Source organism: Mustela erminea, chromosome 14 (genome assembly GCF_009829155.1).
Source record: "Mustela erminea isolate mMusErm1 chromosome 14, mMusErm1.Pri, whole genome shotgun sequence".
Lineage (NCBI taxonomy): Eukaryota > Metazoa > Chordata > Mammalia > Carnivora > Mustelidae > Mustela > Mustela erminea.
In genome coordinates, this window is record NC_045627.1 from 1,770,917 (window position 1) to 1,785,206 (window position 14,290).

At 49.3% G+C, this 14,290-nt stretch overlaps 1 long non-coding RNA gene across 1 annotated transcript; it reads left to right on the forward strand.

Moving 5' to 3' along the window:
* Positions 1-2,539: 2,539 nt before the first annotated feature.
* On the forward strand, positions 2,540-14,022 carry LOC116572630. The gene is made up of 3 exons (XR_004278450.1): positions 2,540-2,550; positions 9,105-9,109; positions 13,965-14,022. It is a non-coding gene; the product is annotated as an uncharacterized LOC116572630 (long non-coding RNA).
* The last annotated feature ends 268 nt before the right edge of the window (positions 14,023-14,290 follow it).

The window sequence follows — 14,290 nt, forward strand, 5'->3', positions numbered from 1 at the left end:
AGAGCGGGGCTGCCGCAGAATCAGGCCAGAGGAGAAACCAAACCATGTGTCCACACTGTCCCCCAGCACTGCTGCTCTGAGAGCTTTCGGAGTCCTCAACAGGGTTAGGATTTAGGGGCTTCTTCAGAACCGGGAGTGAAAACAGCCATAGGTCAAAAGAAAAGCTATGGCCCCCACACAAAAATAATAATCACAAATGAAAACTAAGTTAACTCTGAAGTCCCAAAGTCGAAGAATTGCCTTGAATCTGTCACTAGAAAGCACCCAAGGCCTCACTCTCTGGGTTCTGGGTGCCCTGGGAATGGCAGGAGGCTCTGACCCCCTTCCCTCTTCATTCACTCCCAAAGAACGTCCTCTGAGGTGGTCTTCAAACTTCCTCTGAGAAACTGTCTCTGGGAACTGTAGGCCCTCGGCTGCTGGGACGAATGAGGGTGATGTCAGGACCTGATGGGCAGCTTTACCAGGAGATTGTGGCTTCTGGATGCAGTCCTCAGGTCCCATGGTCTGGGTGAGATCTGGGTCTTTGAGTGGAGGAGGACAGATGAGATTTCAGATTTTGAGTTGATTCTGGGATGATTAGTGCTTTGGAGGGCATTGGGTGAAGGTATTTTGCACAGGGGAAGGACACGAATTTGGGGAGCCAGAGAGTGGACTGTTAAGAGCTGACCTGCATTTCCCCCAGAAACCTTGCTGCTGTCCTTATCTCTGGTACCACAGAACGTGACCTTATTTGGAACTAGAGTCCTTACAGATGCAATCACATTACAGTGAGGTCGTTAGAGTGGGCCCTAATCTCCTGTAACTGACCTCCTTATGTAAAGGGAAAATCTGGACAGAGAGATGCCCCTACTGTCAGTGGTGGGCAGTGCATGAACTTCTAGAACCCTGACAGTAGTGGAAAACAGACACAGGCTGGGCACTAGGTAAATGGGAGCTCTAGCGGAATTTCAGATGAAGATGCTGTGGACCTTGGCTTCCCATGTCATAGTGACGTTAGCCTGAAGATGCTCTTTTGACCCTGCGACCCCCGCTTTTCACCATTCACTGACTTTTAAAGCTGGAAGGACACGTGGAGGCTCTCTGTTCACCCTTGAATATTACAGATTAGGGACAGTAGCCCTGGAGTATCAACTGACTGCACAGCCCGCCTAGTTGGCTCTTACCTGTGGTCTCCAAGAGCGAGGCTGGGTGCCCTCTCCAAGGGCCACTGTGTGAGTTTACCCTGGGCCTTTCTCATGCCTTTTGAGAACTGTCCAGAAGATGTGTATATAAATTAAACATCATTCTTTTTTTTTTAATATCTGACTCACCAACAGGCAGTAATAGCTACGTCTATTTTTTTGCCCATCATAGTAGCCACAATACCTGATTTCTAATAGGTACCTCTTGTATATTTAATTATTTTTTTAAATTTGTTTAAATTTATTTTCAGCATAACGGTATTCATTATTTTTGCACCACACCCAGTGCTCCATGCAATCCGTGCCCTCTATAATACCCACCACCTGGTACCCCGACCTCCCAACCCCGCCCCTTCAAAACCCTCACATTGTTTTTCAGAGTCCATAGTCTCTCATGGTTCACCTCCCCTTCCAATTTCCCCCAACTCCCTTCTCCTCTCTATCTCCCCATGTCCTCCATGCTATTTGTTATGCTCCACAAATAAGTGAAACCATATGATAATTGACTCTCTCTGCTTGACTTATTTCACTCAGCATCATTCTTGCTACCATCAGTGAGATCCTTGTTGGTTAGTTGCCAGCTAATTTGGGGTGGCCTGTGCCTTGCTTGGAGTCCCCAGTCCAGGAGAGGTGAGGTGGCTTTGGGAGGAAGGGACCTCCTGGGACAGTAGAGCCCTGCCTGCTGTTTCCTGGGGCCTGTAAAAATAAACATTTTAATGCTTCCAAATGATTTGACCTCAGGCTTAATAATATTATACCGTGCAGCTCCAAGAGCTCTCAGAAATCCTTTAGGACAACTTCCTCCTTCCAGACCAGTATCAAATAACCAGGGTGAGCCCTCTTCCAAATGATCTCTTCGGTACACAGCCATCTGGGCCTCGAAAACAAAGGTGATTGAGTACGAACCACGAGGAAGGCGCAGGGTCAGGCAGAGCACGTTGGGCACCACCTGGGTCTGGGTCGGTGAGCGAACTTGGCAATGATGTGCCTGGAAGAACTTCCTCCAGGGTCTGATCCCCACCAGAGGCTCCAGCAAACATGATTCAAAGTCCTGAAGGTGCCTCCCTGGCTGGTCACGAATCTGTTTCTTTTCCGGCTTTGCAGCCATGACTCAGAAAATGAGAAGCCGGAATTCATTGTCCCCTTCCCATCATAACCTCCATCTATTATCAGAGATTTCAGACAAAGCGAGAAACTTTGGGCAGCCAGATAGGTGCTGTCGTTGGCTTGGCTCTTCCTGTTCGCCTGACAGGAGACATGCTCAGGTGTGATCCAGAGTGGGGTCAGGGTCAGAGGGTCAGAGCAGAGCAGATAGGGTTCCCACTCCTGGCCTCACCAGAACATCTCTCCTAGGTCCCCTGGACTGCAGGTTACTGGGGAAGAAGGCTGAAGCAGCAAACACTTACGTGAGTCATGCAAGGTCACACTGCAGGCCTCATCCAAGGTCACACCCTTGGACTTGTTCAAGGCCAGACCGCTGCTCTCCATAGCGGCATGTCAGGGAGAGCGAAGGCCTTCTGCACCCAAGTCCACTGTGCCTTCCTTTTGACTTCCTTTTGACTCCAGCGCCCTCTGAATGCGCAGGCTTGGGTGGGCGGGGCCGCAGATCAGTCCAGGGAGGAGGCAAGGTTGGCACGCATGTGCCCCCGGTGCCGGAGGGCAGGCAAGACCTGCAGGGAGATCCCCTTGGGACTGCTGGAGCTGCTGCAGGGCTTCAGGCTGCACTTGCAAGGCACCAGCCTGTGGACCCTGCCCTGCATCTGGCACTTTTCTTAGCAGGGAGCCTGTTTTCCCGTCTCTCTCTCTGCCCGTCTTCTCCCTCCTTCTCCTCTCTGCTTGTCAAAGTTATAATGAAAAATTTAAAAAAATCATCAAACAACCCAACATATTCTTGTCGTTCATTAGGACCCCATACGTCAAAATTTGATTTTTACTTCTTGAATGGAAGGATTTGGTTGACTGATTGACGGTTTTGACAGAAAGACAGAGACAGTGAGAGAGGGAGCCCAATTGGAGAGGGAGTACAAGCAGTTGAAGTGGGAGAGGGAGAAGCAGGCTTCCTGCTGAGCAGAGAGCCCCAGGCAGGGCTTGATCCCAAGATCCTGGCATCAGGACTCCAGCAGAAAGCAGATGCTTCACAATGAAGCCACCCAAGTGCCCCACTCTGTGATTCAATCAGTTTTTCACTATTCAGTCCCTTGGATTTAGCAACACTTCTATGGGTCTGCCTTCTCTGTGCTAACACTAACACATTTTGTTTTCCTTGGCTCTTTTGGAATCCCTGAGGAATCTTTTCATGTGTTTATTGGCTGATGGCTTTCTCCTTGGATACTGCTGTTCAAGGATTTTCATTGTTTGAAAGTGACCTACCTTTCTTTCTGGATTCCTAGTTATCCTATCTCAATTTGTATCCAGTTCCTTAGCTGGGATCTCGATAGAGCCTTTCATCGTTTTAGTCTTGTCATTTGGTGGGCAAGATCTTTGGTTCTTAAACTGGGAATGAGTAGAGTCCAACTTCCCAACCTTTCTTGTGCTTCCCGTTTTTGGTGTCCTGTTCCACTCATCTCTGCCACCTCCCCCACATCCTAAAAATGTTTTCCTTTTGTATCTTCCAGAGAACTTCTGATGTCCTCTTTCGTATTTAGGCGACATCAGTCTGGAATAGCGTTTTAGTCTCTAAGGTTCCATGTGGATATTCACGCTGTTGAGCACCGCTTGGTCGAAGTCTGCCCTTGTTGGTTTGTCTGTTTTCTCCAATCCTTTCAAGAGTCCTTTTGTAAGAAATCCTATCCCATCAGATGCTCCTCTCACTCTCTTTCTCCCTCACTCTTGCTCTCGCTTCTTTCTTCAGATTTGCTGGGGAATGACGAGTCCTTTTCATTTCCATGGAAATAGAAGAATTGGCTTCTCCACGTACACAGGCACTTGCTAGATAGGAAACTGGGATTGCATTAAATCTCTCCATCAAGGTGGGGTCAATTGAAACTTTACAATACCGACCATCCAATCTATGAACCTGTTCTATCAACATAGGTAACATATGAACCTAGTGGACATCCCATTGATTTAGATCATAAATCCCCTGAGTTATCTTGGATGGTTTTCTGGGTGGAGACTTGCTGGGTAGAGACTGCATCAAGTCTTAGGAGAGATGAAGTCCTCGTTGTAGTGCTCTCATCAATAGGATTTTCAACCTTGGTTCGTATGTCACAGAATTCCAATGAATTTTTCTGAATTTTTAACTTATATCTGATGACTTTGATTCATTCACTTCTTGATTCTAATACTTTGTACCCTCTCTTAGAATATCTTTCTATACAAATTTCACTCATTTTTTCCAGTTGTTATACCTTCAATGTTCCTCCATCCCTTCTTAGACTCGCTAGGACATCCCCTTCTTGGTGGGTAGAAGAGTTCTTCCATTTCAGGTCTTCAATACTACCGACATTTCTTTCTGCCTTGGTGAGCGGATTCTGTATCTCATCGAAGCAGCACATCATTATGTGTGTATGTGGGCATTAATGCAATCTAACCAATTTAATCTCTTTATTAGAGTGATAGAACCATTGACATTTCATGAAAGGATTGAGCCCCTCAATTTTGTCCCTTGCCTTGCATTGTGTTTGCTTCATCCCTTTTTAGATCTCTTGTTAAAAATACATTTTTTCTTTAAACGTATTTAATTTTGGTTTTTGATTTTAATTTTTAATTTAAATGTCAAATTAAAAGTAAATGTATTTATTTAAATTATTTTAAATTTAATTTAATTTTTTTTTCCTTCTAAATGCTGATCCATGATGTCAGCCCCCAAATCTCTGGTCACTTCAAGTACACACAAAATGAGACAAAGGAATGTAGACGCACAAAGAAGAACCATTTAGCTTTTATAGGTCCTTCTTTTAAAAGACAGAAGCGTTTACTTTCCCCAAAAAAAAAAAAAACACCAAATTCAGAAGGAAAGACTAGGATGAAAGTCACCTCCATCAGCCTATAAACAGATACTCAATACCAAAAAAACTGTAAATTCCAAAGAGATGCCAACTGTTTTTAAAAAAATGCAGGCGACTTTAGGTAATAATAACTTTCATGGAGACTGAGGAGGTAGAGGTGGTCGAATTGTTCAGGAGGCACAAAAAGCATGCGAATAACCTTGTAATGAAAGGAAGGGAGACTAAGATGCTGAACAAAAATATTTTATTAGGCAAGAAAAGAAAGAAAGAAAGAAAGAATATATATACACACACACACTTGTGTGTGTGTGTGTGTGTGTGTGTGTGCATATAAAATATCCCAGTCCTAAACACCAGCACCTGGTAGAGTGATGTTATTTGGAAATAGGGTCCCTGGAGTTGTAACTAGCGAGGATAAGGTCATATTTGAACAGACTGGGCCCCTCATTCAGGAGGACTTGTGTCCTTCGAAGATGGGAGACTGGGGACACACAGATACACCCTGAGGGAGAAGGCCATGTGAAGAAGTCCAAAGCCAGGGCAAAACTTCAAGCTGAGAGAGGGGCTTGGAACAGATCCTTCCTTAATACCCACAAGAAGAGCGTGGCCTACCAATATTATAGCCTTTATAACTGTGACACTGTCCACTTCTGTTGTTTCAGGCTCTAGGCTTGTGGTATCTTGTAAAAGCAACCTTAGAAAAATAATAGAAACCTGGTTAGAAGAAAAGAAACCCACCAGAAGCCCATGGGAATTGGAAAAGAAAAAAAATATCTCTATCTCTCTCTCTATCTAAGTCTTTAAAATATTGAAAATGAACGCACATTTGTGAACCCTGTGAAAAGGAAAAGCAGCAAAGACAGAAACAAAAACACTGAGCCCCAGGACACACTCGGATTTTCACCTGGAGGAGTTCTGGATGGTGGGGATAGGGAGGAGATTCCAAGGAAAAGAGGGGAATCTCCTGGGTGTGAGGAAAGAGAGATTGGAATTCAGGAAGGCTGGAGTGAGGAAAAGGCCATGGGTTCCAGAAAGAAGGAAGTCAAGTAGAAAGCAAGCTCTTAGAAATACACCCTGGAGTCCTCTTGAGTCGTTGCTCAATGGGAAGAAGTGTGTGTCTAAGAAAATGCCTCAGGTTCTAACACAGTGTCAAGGCAACTGATCCAGATGGTTGCCAAGACTCCTCCAAGGCTAGAGGTCATTGGAGTTAAAACCAGCCAGAGGGAAGAGTTCTTGTGGCTAAGTCAGAATCTTCAGTAGAGACCCGGTAAGGATTATGAGTTAGGAGCAGGATGAAATGGTCCCTCCAAGAAAGCTTCCTCAACAGATTCCCTAACCAAGTGGGAGAACAATTTGAGAAAGAATCAGTATTACCTACTAAGATCTCACTGCCCGTGGGACAGCCGATCCTAGAAGGCAGAGAGCAGCCTCCCAATGACTCAGGTCATCGAAAGGAAGGCAGTTCCAAAGGGAAGAAGGAATTGACGGGAACAAGAAAACACGAGTAGCAAGGTAGTAGACTTCAACTTCAACATTTCAACAATTCCCTTCAGAGTGAACGACTAAAATGCTATTGAAAGAAAGACCTAAATATGTCAGTGAAAAATCAACTCTACATAGAAGGATGCAGAGGATAGTATAGATTTTGTGAAAAGAAAAAAGGATGAAAAGGGCTAGACCGGACCCAAGCCAATCCTAAAAGGCTGATTTTCCTAGGTCTTGACAAGAGACAGTAGAGAGACACCGGACAGAATGCAGAGAGAAAGAAGGCATTTCAGAACAAGAAAGCATCCATTTAGAAAGCCATGACCATCCTCAAGCTGTGTGCATCTGATGGGAAAACTCATTGAGCTCAACCACATTCAAGCCCATCAAACAAGGCTCAAGACATTTGTTTGAAAGATTGTCTTTCTTTATTTGAGAGAGAATGAGTGAGAGAGAGCAGGAGAGAGGAGAAGTTCAGAGGAAGAAGCAGACTCCCCAAGGAGCTGGGAGCCTGAGGCGGGAGGAGATCCTGCAAGTCCGGGGTCATGACCTGAGCCTAAGGCAGTTGCTCCACCAATGGAGCCACGCCCGCACCAGTCTCCATAAATTGATCAACAACAGCTGAGGGGCACCTGGGTGGAATGCTCAGTGAAGTGCCCAACTCTGGGTCCTGGCTCAGGGGGTGATCGCAGGCTCTTGAGATTGAGCCCTGAGGCAAGCTCTGGGCTCAGGGCAGAGTCCACTAGGTCTCTCTCTCTTGGTCCTGGCCATGCCACCTCCCCCAATCACGTGTGCTCTTTCCCTAAAACAAACAAGGAAAGCCCTTCACAGAAATGAACAATGGTTGAGAGTGGGAGGGGTGGGGAGAGAAGCAATGGGCCCCGAGGCGAGCGGGAGGAGCCAGAGATGCTGCCCGCCCTCGAAGAGCTGTTGCTCCCTCAGCCGCTGCCACCAGCCGCCGCTACAGGGTGCAGCTGAGCCCCGGAGCCCTGGTGCTAGCAGCGAGTAGCGCCTCCAGCGCCCTCTGAGCGCACTCGCTTCGGGGGGGTCTGGGCCGCAGACCGGTCCAGGGAGGAGTCGAGGGTTGCCCCCAGGTGCCCGCCCAGGGGAGGGGCAGGCAGAATGTGCAGCGAGATCCCCATGGGACTGTAGGAGCTGCTGCAGTTCTTCAAGTTGGCGTAGCCAGCCACCAGCCTGCCCACCTAGCCCTGCCTCTGCCTCTTTGCTTAGCAGAGAGCCTCTTTACCCCTGTCTCTCTGCCACCCTCTCTGCCTGACTGTAAAAGGAAGAAATAAAATCTTAAGAAAGAAAAGTTATTAAAACAACCCTCAATATTCTTATTGTTCCTTGGGACCCCATGGGTCAACATGGTATTTTTCCTTATTGAATGGAAGGAATTGGTTGATTGATTGACAGATTTGACAGAAAGAGAGAGACAGTGATGACAAGCAGGTGAAGTGGGAGAGGGATAAGCAGGCTTCCTGCTGAGCACAGAGCCCCAGGCAGGGCTTGATCCCAAGACCCTGGCATCAGGACCCCAGCAGAAAGCAGATGCTTCACAATGAAGACACCCAGGTGCCCCACTCCGGGAATCAATCAGGCGCCCCTGGCGGTGGAGGGGCAGGCAAGACCTGCAGGGAGATCCCAAAGAGACTGTTGGAGCACGCTTCACTTGGTCAGGCACCAGCCAGCGGACCCTGCCCTGCATCTGGCTCTTTCCTTAGCAGGGAGCCTGTTTGCCCTTCTCTCTCTGCCTGTCTCTCTCCCTCCTTCTCCTCTCTGTCTGTCAAGGGAAGAAAGAAAATCTTAAAAAAAAATCATCAGACAATCCTCCATAATCTTGTTCTTTAGGACTCCATGCGTCAACATTTGCTTTTTGCTTCTTGAATAGAAGGAATTAGTTGATTGATTGACGGATTGGACAGAAAGACAGAGACAGTGAATGAGGGAGCCCAACTGGAGAGGAAGTACAAGCAGTGGAATTGGGAGAGGGAGAAGCAGTCTTTCTGCTGAGCAGAGAGCCAGAGGCAGGGCTTGAGCCAAAGTCCCTGGCCTCAGGACCCCAGCAGAAAGCAGCCATCCAGGTGCCCCACTCCATGATTACATCCGTGTTTCAGGATTCAATCCGTTGGAATAAGCAACACTCTTTGGGGTCCTTCTCCTCTGGGTTAACACTAACACATTGTGTTTTCCTTGGCTCTTTTGGGATTTCTGAGGATTTTAGGAATCTGTTCATGTGTTTCTTGGCTGATGGTTTTCTCCTTGGGATATTTCTGTTTAAGGATTTTCATTGTTTAGCAGTTACCTATTTGCAAATACCATTTGATGGTTACCTACCTATCCTTCTTGATTCCTAATCTGTAATATTTAGGGGTTAACAGAGAGCCTCCACGTGTCCTTCCAGCTTTAAAAGTCAGTGAATGGTGAAAAGCGGGGGTCGCAGGGTCAAAAGAGCATCTTCAGGCTAACGTCACTATGACATGGGAAGCCAAGGTCCACAGCATCTTCATCTGAAATTTCGCTAGAGCTCCCATTTACCTAGTGCCCAGCCTGTGTCTGTTTTCCACTACTGTCAGGGTTCTAGAAGTTCATGCACTGCCCACCACTGACAGTAGGGGCATCTCTCTGTCCAGATTTTCCCTTTACATAAGGAGGTCAGTTACAGGAGATTAGGGCCCACTCTAACGACCTCATTGTAATGTGATTGCATCTGTAAGGACTCTAGTTCCAAATAAGGTCACGTTCTGTGGTACCAGAGATAAGGACAGCAGCAAGGTTTCTGGGGGAAATGCAGGTCAGCTCTTAACAGTCCACTCTCTGGCCCCCCAAATTCGTGTCCTTCCCATGTGCAAAATACCTTCACCCAATGCCCTCCAAAGCACTAATCATTCCAGAATCAACTCAAAATCTGAAATCTCATCTGTCCTCCTCCACTCAAAGACCCAGATCTCACCCAGACCATGGGACCTGAGGACTGCATCCAGAAGCCACAATCTCCTGGTAAAGCTGCCCATCAGGTCCTGACATCACCCTCATTAGTCCCAGCAGCCGAGGGCCTACAGTTCCCAGAGACAGTTTCTCAGGGGAAGTTTGAAGACCACCTCAGAGGACGTTCTTTGGGAGTGAATGAAGAGGGAAGGGGGTCAGAGCCTCCTGCCATTCCCAGGGCACCCAGAACCCAGAGAGTGAGGCCTTGGGTGATTTCTAGTGACAGATTCAAGGCAATTCTTCGAATTTGGGACTTCAGAGTTAACTTAGTTTTCATTTGTGGTTATTATTTTTGTGTGGGGGCCATAGCTTTTCTTTTGACCTATGGCTGTTTTCACTCCCGGTTCTGAAGAAGCCCCTAAATCCTAACCCTGTTGAGGACCCCGAAAGCTCTCAGAGCAGCAGTGCTGGGGGACAGTGTGGACACATGGTTTGGTTTCTCCTCTGGCCTGATTCTGCGGCAGCCCCACTCTGTCCTCCTCAGACTTCAGAGCAATAGCTAAACAAGTGGAGAAAGGACCAGGGGGTCAGGAAGGTGGCCACCGAAGAGTGACTTCTCTGGAGGGTGGCTGAGCTAGCCAGTGAGCGTGTTAGTCCAGCTCTGCCTGCAGTCGGGATGGAGCTGAACAGGGGCCAGGGAAGGGGAGGAGGAGCAGAGAGCGGGGACAGAGGGACCAAAGAGGAGATTCAGACGAAGGGAAGTAATTGGGAGGAAAGAGAAGAAAATCTAGAAGACAGGCATGTAAGAAAGGAAAAGGGATGAAGTGGGCATTGGGAAAGGGCACCACCAGGGAAGGAGAGATGGGAAGGGAAGACGGAGGAAGAGAGGAAAGGGGAAAGGGAGAAGGGAGGAGTCAGCACGCCAGGGCTCCCCCTGCATCTGAAGAAGGGGTGGCTGGTCCAGCTTGTCAAACAGGGTGCTCACTCTTTGGTCCCAGTTTCTGCTCCCAGTGCTACTGGGCTTTGCAAGGAAGGCAGGCTGTCCCCTGGGACCCACTGGAGCCCACTGGAGCCCACAGGAGGGTGGGAGAGGTAAGATGCCACCGGGTCCTGTCCTGAGCTGATCCCAGCCACTAGCCTCACCACATGGTGCAAGAGGGACCCCAGAACAAAGGAAGGACACAGGCCCACATGTCTGCCGGTGGCCCTGGGTACTTAGCTCATCGCAGTGAACCACACCGCCTCCTCCACCCAGGCTTCCAAAGTCTCCTTCTTCGTTCCTGGCTTTCATGTCTGTACGAACATGAGCCAGATCTAACTCATCTCCGACAGACAATTCTGACTCACCCCATGTCAGATTTTTATTAGTGGCTGTGATAGAGTAAGACAGCAATGCTCCAACAAACGGACTATTTCCTCCCACGTGACCTCAACAGTCTTATACATTTTCTTAGCGAAAAAAATCTTGTCTCCTTCCATTAAGCTCATAACGTGGTCTAATAGTATACATGTGCCTTCGTTAGATGCGAAGCGATACAGAGGTCCTTTTTTTAAAATTTTACAAGGTAAAGTCAGTGAACATATCTAACTTGACGAATAGGTCTCTAAAATGTCAATCCAGGCAAAGCTTTTTCTGCCTTCAGTTTGAAGCCTACGTGGTGACGTTTTTAAAACACTTTCAGTCCCTCAGTGAGGCTCCTAGAAGCTAGCCAGGGCTTACTACGTGCCAGGCACTGTGTCAGGTGTTGGAGCTAAACGGACGGAGAGCTTGGAGGCAGGCTGGGGAGCGACACCTGTGACACAAGCACAGCTAGAAATGGAGGCCAGTGCTAGAAAAGAGAGAGCAGGCTGCATGGAGAGTGTGTACCATGGGGCTTGTGAGCTCACGAATAAGTGGGAGTAACTGGAGTGGGGAGATGGGGGAGAGGAAGAGGGTCTTCCCATCAATGGGAATCACCTGTGCTTGGAGGCAGGCGCCATGAGGGGTCTCCACAGGAAGAGGGAGGCAGTGTGGTTGAAGGGCAGAGAGATGCGGCAGAACAGGCATCAGTCAGTTAGAGGGGTATGAAGAGACGGATGGGAGGATTATGGATGCCTTTGGAGGACTGAGAATTTGTTAGAAGATCAGTGCAGATTTCTATGGAGACAAATGCCAGGAACTGATAGGTCTTTGAAAGGTCACTCTGGCTGCCTTTTGGCAAAGCGGGTTGGTAAAAGGCACGTGCAGGTGTGAACACACCAGGTGGGAGGTGAGTGCAGGAAATCAGGTGAGGGAGCATGGGAACTTGGTCCGGGGGTATATAAGGGAGATTAGCCTTTAACGAGTTCCACAAATTGGCACCAGCTGTAGCTTCATTACAGAGCTGGAAGGGGTAGGTGGGTGTGTCCTGGAGGTTACAGAAATTACATGAGAAAGGGAAGTCATTTTAGATCTTTTTTTCCAACTAGAGGAACTCTCAGTTCATTGATAGAATTCCAGAGTGGGAACGGATGGACATGAGGACATCTTTGAAATGTCTGAATATGTTCTTCGACATCTTTGCAAGTGACGAGAACTTGACCTTAGGAGGCCTCGGGCCCTCTTTGTAGCCAAAAAGATTTCACCTACAGATTTGGGTTCTCCCTTTTAAAGTCAAGGAGACAGTCCTTCCAAAGGACACCTCCTATCATTTTACCCTCTCATCATACCTCACGTGCTGGGATCTCCAAGACCCTCTGTTCCAGGTTGTGAGTATCCCCTTTGGACTGGCTGGTCTTGCCAAGAACATCACCACAGGAAATCTAGAGCCTGTAGTGCTATTAATAACATCATCTAAGACTGTCTTTGCTGCCCTCATGGCCTCTTCCCACCATGACTCACTGAAGCTTTTTACACGTTGTATCCATTAAGCTATAATTCCCAAAGCTCATCTTCTCTAGTGTCATTAATTTTTAGGGGACCAGGCCACCTTAAACTTGTCCCCCTCAATTGGATCCCTGTGCCCCCACAATCTCTTTGAATGCCTTTCACCATGATCCTTGAATGAGATCTGAGACCACTGCTGGTACCTAACACTTCTTGGCACCTTGTCTGTTAGGTTCTTGGAAGAGGAGGTGGCTATGGAGGTGAGTGGGGATGGGAGTGGGAGGATTTCTCCCTTCACTTCCCTTTTTGTTTTTTCAAATAATGGGTTTTGGGGGGGGGGAGGTTAACCAGACCATTTATTTTCCATCTCCCATCGATAAAATGTTTACCACTCCCCACTGGAAGAATTTAGATCTTTCGTTTGAATCTCCAGGAAAATCTCCCAAACCCAGCCCACCACCATGTGGATTCAGCCATCTTCTGATTCACCTCCAGATTGTCTCCTCCTAACTGCTCAAGCCACAGGTTAAGGGCGAAATGCTCAATGCCCAAGCAATTAAGTGGGGAACACGTTTATCTAAGCAATTGCATGCAGCTCTGTATCTGCATACAGGGGGTCTCTCCTAAGCCTTTCCAACCTCAGCAAAACAAGAAAAAGCCCCAGTGATCTGGGGGTATATATCATTCATTCATTCCTGTGTTCATCACTCATGGCGGATCCCCACCAAGACAGTGGGAGAGCAAGGCCAGGAGAAATCCTGGAAGCTGAAGTCTGAGGAGGATTTCAAATTCAAGTCAGAGATGAAAGAAACATGTGGACTCGGTCCTCAGGTACACGCAGTATTCTGAACTGAGGCTAGAACCAGAGACCATTCTAATGAAAGGCCTCTACAGGTGGGATCTCACAGGTGGGCTCCGACTGGGTTTCGTGTATATTCGTTCATGAAATCGCTCTGCGGGTCAACATGCAGAACAAAACCATTTAATAAAAGTGACAATGAGGAGAGGAAAGGGACGCGAGAAGGCATGTGAATGTGGAGAGAGGAAGAGCCAGGGCAGAAAAACCGAGAATCCCTCCCTGCGCTCCTTGCTGCCAGGGAGGTCTGAGGGACTAGTTTCCACCTGGGATCCAAAGTCCAGAACAAAAGCGGCAGGGCCACGGCGCGGGACGAAGGAAGGGGGTCTTTCGCACGCGCGCGTGGGGGTGCCGAACGATGGGGGCTAGCGCGCCCGCTGGCGGGGGCGGGGGCACCTGGCGCGGCGCCATCCCCGGACCGACCCCGTGGCGACCCGGGTGCGGCGCGGCGTCGGGGTGGTCCCGGTGCCCCGGGGGTCGCGGGAGGCTGGGCCCGACACCCCCGCGCGAGCTCCCGGCCCGCGCTTCCCGCTCCAGGTGAGGGCGCGGCGCGGTGTCACTTTACTGCACGCAGAGGGTCGTCCGGAGAAGCTGTGGGGCGGGGACGGGCAGCCGGCCGCTGGAGCGAGAGGGCGCGGCCTCGGGGACTGGGCTGGAGCGCGGGAGCGCAGGGGCGGCGAGTCCGGGGTTCCTGCAGTCCCGACTGGGCCGCAGAACAGCACCGCGGCGCTGCGCGCCCCTCCTCCGCCAGCCCCTCCACCTCCTCCCAGACTCTCCGACGCGACCTCCACTAGCTCACTTCCCGCGTCGGCAATTAGCAAAGCCCCTTCTCTGCGCCGCCCCTGCCCCCCTCCCTCCTGAGGCGCGGGCCCGGGCCGGGGCGCGGGGCAAAGCCCCGGGGGGCTGCGAGCGTCGCCAGCGCCGGCGCTGGGCGGCCTCCTAGCCTGGCTCCCCGAGCGGGTGTCCGCTCCCGGGCTGGCTACGAAAAGATCATCAGCCCTAAACCCCAGCTGCACTCTCGGGTCAGTTTGCTGGCTTCCTGATT